At 45.9% G+C, this 6,664-nt stretch overlaps 1 long non-coding RNA gene across 1 annotated transcript; it reads left to right on the forward strand.

Annotated features, from left to right (window-relative positions):
• The first annotated feature begins 970 nt into the window (after nucleotides 1–970).
• On the forward strand, nucleotides 971–6,622 carry LOC118172177. The gene is made up of 2 exons (XR_004753582.1): nucleotides 971–2,751; nucleotides 5,051–6,622. It is a non-coding gene; the product is annotated as an uncharacterized LOC118172177 (long non-coding RNA).
• Nucleotides 6,623–6,664: the final 42 nt, after the last annotated feature.

Genomic DNA, 6,664 nt, shown 5'->3' on the forward strand with positions numbered 1-6,664 from the left:
TGCATTCCTTAGCAAATATAAGTGCTCATTAATAGAATCATGTATGTGGCTGAGAACATCTTGCCCGTACCGCTGGGAGACAGAAAGTGTTCGTGTGGGAAGGGTTTGAGGAAGAGTTTTGATTGACGTTGGAGGAGCCGCATCTTCCCCCTTTCCCCCAGTCATATATATTAGGTCAACGATTACTATTAAATAAATAAATAAAAAAAGAAGTGGGGGAAGTAATAATCATAAAAGAACAGATGGGGACAGAGTGCCCTGCGACTCCTGAAAGGCACAGCAAGGACTCGCAGCCTATAAATTCATCACGATAACATTAATTGCGCTCTCAGGCCGTGGCGCAGCTCTGAGGGGGTCGCCCTGTGGGATGGTGGCTCGCCCGTCGCCCCCCCGAGCCCTCTGCGGATCCCCCCCCAACGCCGGTGTCCCCCCTGCTGAGCCCGGAGGGCTCCCGCTGCGCGGAGGGGCGCAGAGGGGAACCCCCGGAGCCATCCTACCTCCGGCGAGCTTTTCTCCCACCCTCCTCGGGTTTTTCTCTCCCGGACGGCGGCCCCGGCAGCAGGACCCCGAGTTTTGGGAGTTTTTGCATCCCTACAGGGCTCAGTGGCCCGGCACAGCATCCCTCGGGGGCTGTCCGTCTGTCCTTCCGAGCAGATCCTTCTTAAAAGGTTGAGTGGGAAATCGTGAGCAAAATTCAAGTTGCTTTCTGATTAAACCTTTGTCGTTTAGCTGATCTGAAGGCAACCCCAGTGTCCCATGCTTGTTTTACCCCAGAGAGAACTCTGGTTTTATTCTCGCTTACCCAAATCTGGACATATTCTTCCCCTTAAAAAATCTTCTCCATAGGGAATTAACCAGCTTCAGGTGGGCACCGGCAAGGTTTCTGGACACCCAAGAGGGCAAATCCTTGCAGTTGCCTGCGTAAATAATATATATATATATATATATATATATATATATATATAAAGAAACAATATAAAACCACTAGACCCTAGACCAGCACAGGCTGAACAGGTTTCAAGACTGCGAGGCTGGACCACAACCACAGGTAGACGTAGGGACCATAACTTGATCTCTTGGTTTTCTAGCATCTAGATTTAAAATGTTATAATCAACAGCATTTTAAAGGTGCATAATATATCTTGAACTGTTATTTTAAAGGACCTGAGGAGTTTGTTATCACTTCAGTCTCTAACATCAGCTTTGGATATCTTACTATGGACTGACCCTTAATCCAAACTCAAGGTTCAGAGCTTGGTGCAGACACTGAGGTGCAGCCCTGCACAAAGAGTTTTACTACATCAAACATTGTTGCTAATGGTTCCCTTTTGGCTTCCCCCACTCAGGTTTGTTTAAAGAAGCTGCCTTTGCCTGGCAGTTCCTTCAGTTTGACTTGGAAGCAGGATTTTCTTACACATACACGTGAGCATTTTTGCCTTGCTGCATCACAGCTGAACACAATTTGCCCGTGCCTTTAGTGGGACCATATTTCATCAGAGATGCACAAGAATGCCAGAGGAACCACACTAGGGAAGCATCACATGTGGTTCTCAGGGATGGCTTGTGGATGGCGAGAGAAGAAACATCCTTCGGCTTCAAAGAAATCCTGGGTTTTATTAGCATTATCGGGAGAAATTGTCACTCAGGGGCTTGCTGTTGGTTTAGGCCCAGCGGTCATTGGTCTAATAACCTTCTGACTGAGGTTGGGATTAAAAAGTCAAAAGTTTTTGGTTCATTCAGCAAGTGGGACCCTCTGTCTGAGCACGTTAACATCTGCATTGACTCTTTGTTCTGCCCCAGTGGTCCCCAGCCCACGCTGGCCCAGGGATAATATCAAGAAGGAATGCACCGTCTTTTTTTTTTTTTTTTTTTTTTTTTCCCACTCCCTTCCCCATCCTTTTCAACTCCTATGGCTGCAAGCAGCCTCAGAGGGTCCATAAGGTTAACAAATTGGGAATTTTAACCCACTTTGTTTCAGCCTCCCCTGAACCATGCCTGTCGGCTTTGCTGCGGGGCCATGAACCCGGGACTCTTCCTGCCCGATGGTCCCCAGGCCCCCGTGCTCGCAGGGCTGGGAGCTGTGGGGCAGCCTCAGAGGGGCTGTGCCCCAGGGCGAGCCATGCAGATCTTCGGGGATGAAACAAAATGTTTCAGATGCAATGAATTGGACATCTGTTTCATCAGAGAGGGGAAAAAAAATGAAAGAAAGAAAAGATAAATTTCATCAGCTCTAATGAGAGATGCGAAGATATTTTGGTATGTTGATAGGCTGCCTCCTGCTCCTCACAGCTGGAACAAACACGCTACCTAATCTATTGGCTCCGAGGAATGATTTTTTTTTCCCTGGGTAATACCTTTTCTTCACATCAGAGCACTGAGTATCGGTAGCACGCACTTGATGTTTTTCAGTGCTCTCTTTAGCGTTTTTGGGTCATTGCCAGCCTTCAATTTACCTGCATGTTCCCCTATCTCTAGGCTGCGGATCCATCCTGTGCTGGATTTCTTAGATACAATGACATCTCCCATGCAAGCTATTGTTTTTTTTTTTTAATTCTGCAGCTTTATTTGTGCTAAAAATCTGTTTTGTTTCTCTGTTAATCTGATCAGGGGATCTGCTTTTACCCCAAATTTGCCCTGTAGGATTCACCTCCTCCAACTGCTTCCCCACCCCACGAGTGTGCTGGACCAGGCCTGCAGGACTTTGTCCTCCTCACCCTGAGGACATCTCAGCATCACCCATCACCCACAGAGGTCTGTGACTCAGTGCTGCGTGGTACTTGTATGTATTGGCTGATTTATCAAGAGATGTTATCCCTTGTTTTGAGGGATTCCTATTAGCAGCTTCATCTCAACTCTGAATGGCATTATGGTGTGTTTCTGGACATAATCACATTTTTCCCTTTGGTTATAGGTACCTACTACCTATAGGTAATAGGTCTGCTTTGTGCACAGATTTAATTCTCACTTCTGTATTTGTGCAAACTTCTATTTTCCTGTAAACACGCTGTATTTTCTGGAGTGTTATCCAGGAAGGAATTCTCCTGCAGCTCCTACCTCCTCCATTGCTAGGTACCACTTTGCTCCTAGGTGCAACTCTTTTGGCTTTTATGTGCACTTTCCTCCTTGCAAGAGGTATCAGGAAGCTGTGCTTTGCCCATCCTCTTCTACATACCTTGGGCTGAACAACACCACAAAAGACTTGTCTGCTTCCAACACAAAATGCTGGCTTTTCATTCAAAGAGCAGTGACCAGTGATGGTAGGAGTAGAGCCAGGATTTCAGCCAGGCTCTTGCAAACCGACATTACCACACTGCCTGCGAGAGGACTGCTGCCTCCGAGTGGGCGATCGCCTTTCACCGGACTGCAGCTCTTCCCTGCACGTCCCTTGCAGCTGCCCTGGCAATGGCCCATTTCCAAAGTGCTGTCACCCGTGTTTATTCAGTACTTGTCATAGTACCGTCTTCTGGAAGCTGAAGCCAGTCTGAAGCTACTGATAACAGCTTGTTGTGCTGTTGACACAGTTGTGGAGCCTGTGACTCGCCATATTTCTTGTTTTAGGAGAAGCATTCCAGCTCTCTTGCTGTTTTGTTAAGTCTCCCTTTCATTAAATTGTGCTGATGCCACAGAAAATTGTCAGCTGTCCATCCTTTCCCTAGGCAGGGAATATATATATGTATATATATGTATATATGTATGTATAATCACAGCAAGGGGAGGGAAGGGTCAGGTGTTGCTATGGAAAGAGACTATTAATGTGTGACAGAACTGGCAGTGCAGGAGGTGGGAGTCTTCCCCTGCACAAAATAAGCCTTTAAAGGGGAGCTCATGGACAGCCCAGCCTCTCTCTGGGGGCACCTGCCCCAAATTTGATAATTTGATAATTTGTTCCTCTCATTATTTCCCTTTGCCGATGGCTCTTTGGCCAGATTTTCATGCATCAGAAAATATCCTAGTCTAAAATAGTCTGGATTCATTCAGAAAGCAGATTTCTGTGAGGCATTGCCTTGAATGCTTTGCGAAGGGCTTAGTGGCCAGATCCTGAAGGTGTATAAATTACTGTAACTTTCTGAAAAGTCCTGTTTATGCCATTTGAGCATCTACTTATGTACAAGAAACAGTTTGACCCAAAAGGAAAGAAGGGGAGGTGTGAAGAAACAGGCCAGAAGAATATCCCTCCCTCACCTACTGGGTTACAATGATGTCCCGTGCACCCCCAGCTGCATACTGCTCTCTGGTCTGTCATACCATAGGTTTTATCAGGGACAATCACTGACCAGTTCATGGCATGTGAAGCTGGCTCTGCTCTTACACATTAACTGCATCCCTGATGAGGATCAGGGAGAGGAGCGGGACCTCCTGGTGCAGAACCGGTTCTCTTTGCTCCGTGCATGGCCACCCTGTGCGGGGGACGTTACAAACTGTGGTATCATGATTGGGTTTAAAAGTAATGGAATGAAAAGTAGATTTGCCAGCTGAATTTTTCATCTATTAAAACTTCGATTCCACTCCAGCCTGGGTGTTTTTACATCATTACAAGGGTGTGTTTGAGCTCCATGGGTATATTTTTTAGCTTCCTCCTGTCCAGGCTCCTCTTAGTGATGGAGCTAAAAGCAAAGAGGCAAAGGAATTTCTTCCTGTGAGGCAGCATTTTTTTGTTCCATTTCACTTTTCCCTCTGCTGCCCTTCTTCTCACTGACCACACACCTGCCCCTTGGTGTTACTACTCCTCACAGACCACGAGGTCTCTCCTGGACAAAGGCTGAAAGCCGGTGCTTGGAGCAAGGGGCAGGAGCTGAGGAGCCCTCTGTCTGTCAGGGTTACCGGCCTGGCACAATGCCCAGACACCAACTCACATGCCACAAGCAATGCTTTATTTTGTGCTGCCTGCCAGTCTCAATTTCAACTTTTTTCAAAATTTTCCTTTGCCACAGGAAATGTCAGAGGACTGTGGATCAGGGACCACTGCCCTACGTAGACTGAGAGTTGGTTTAAAGTATTAACATTTCCTTGTGTCTTTCTTATCTCTAACATTTTTTTTTTTTTCCTTCAGAAGTTGTTTGACTGAGCCTGATGTTTTTGTGTTGCTCTGGACCCTTAGATCATGGACCCTTAAATCCTGGTAAGAAACCATCCTGTCTGGCTCCTGCCTCTTTCACATCCTCATGATCTGAACGTGCCTCCTTCTCCCAGGAACACATCTGTGTGCATACAGGAACAGAAACAGGGGTTTAGATGACTCTATGGGAATTGCACCTGGGAAAAGGGAGGTGGCCTCATACTGCAGCATTTGGAAACAAATTCAGAGTGCTCTCCATGACCCTTCTCTGCATGTCACTATCTGGGCTGTGGGACCAGCCCTCAGAGAAGGGCCACGGAACCGGCTGCTGCTTGGGGGCCGCTTCTCCTTCCCCCAAGCTCTGCGATAACATTTCCAGTGAGCACAGAGGGGCAAATGGCAGAACACTTGCAAATGTTTGAAGGGCTTTTGCCGATCAGAGTTCAGCGCTCCAGTTATTCATTATTTCATAGCAAAGAAGAAATAGAGCCTCGGTGTTCTCTAAGTGATAGACACAGGGTGACAATCACAGGGGCTCTGGTGAACTTCCCGATATTAAGGCAGATAAAGTGCTATTCAGATGTAATCCAATCAACAAGACACTACTCAAAGCAAGCTGGGTAGCATGGCAAACTGAGCTGATGATCACCCGGAGTTCTGTACCTCTGACGTACAATGGTGAGAATAAAAACTAAAGAAGAACTGGCCTATTTGAAACTTCAGGATAAGTGTCAGGGTGTTTCCTGACATGCGATTATCAGTGGTTACTGGTGACAAGGAGACTGGTGAGAAATGGAGGGAGATGATAAGCAAGCACTTGTGGTGCGCCTGGGGTAGACAAAAGAAGAGTCAGAAAGAAACATTTATATTTTCTGGAGCAAAGAGATTAATTAGCGAGAAGAGCTGGTTTTGCAGAACAGAGCAGGTTTTCTTCACAAATGGGCCTGAATAGTATCATTATGGAGATGGGGGTCTACATGGGCTTCTATTTCTCCTCTTGGGAAACTGCGTTTTGTTTGCTAGCGAGGGAAAAGCAATCTCCTTAGTCCTACCAGGAAATCTATCCCCAGTAAAACTAAATCTTAATTAAAAAAAAAAGCTATTTTTTTTGTTGTTTGCTTGTGTACTTTTTTGTGTGACAACAAATGCCTTGTTAAAAAGTGTCCATCCATGTCCAGCAAGTGCTCCTTAAAGCCTAAAACCTTTGAAGGATAAATTTCAAGTGGTGAAGAAAGGGTTGCATCACCATCATCCTACGCAACTGTTGCATACTTTACATTTGGTCCCCATTTTAAACGAAAAGACAATTTGTGAGGTAGATTGGCTGCTACATTCAACCCATCTGTTATGATCTTGGCTATTTTTTAAAGTTCCCACTTCAGGGACGTTTCCTACAGGATAAGAAAGAGGGACCATTGGCCACCCATTGACTGCAGGAGTGCTATGGAGAGGAGGTAGTGGGACAGGAGGGAAAAAGGCAGTTGTAAAAGACGTGCCTAAACAGATTATCCAAGCTGGCATCACTGGTGAAAAAGAGACTGAGATATAGTAGGGAAGAATGACATAAAAAAAAAAAAAAAAAAAAAAAAAAAAAAAAAAAAAAAAAAA

The sequence above is a fragment of the Oxyura jamaicensis genome, chromosome 10 (genome assembly GCF_011077185.1).
Source record: "Oxyura jamaicensis isolate SHBP4307 breed ruddy duck chromosome 10, BPBGC_Ojam_1.0, whole genome shotgun sequence".
NCBI classification, from domain to species: domain Eukaryota; kingdom Metazoa; phylum Chordata; class Aves; order Anseriformes; family Anatidae; genus Oxyura; species Oxyura jamaicensis.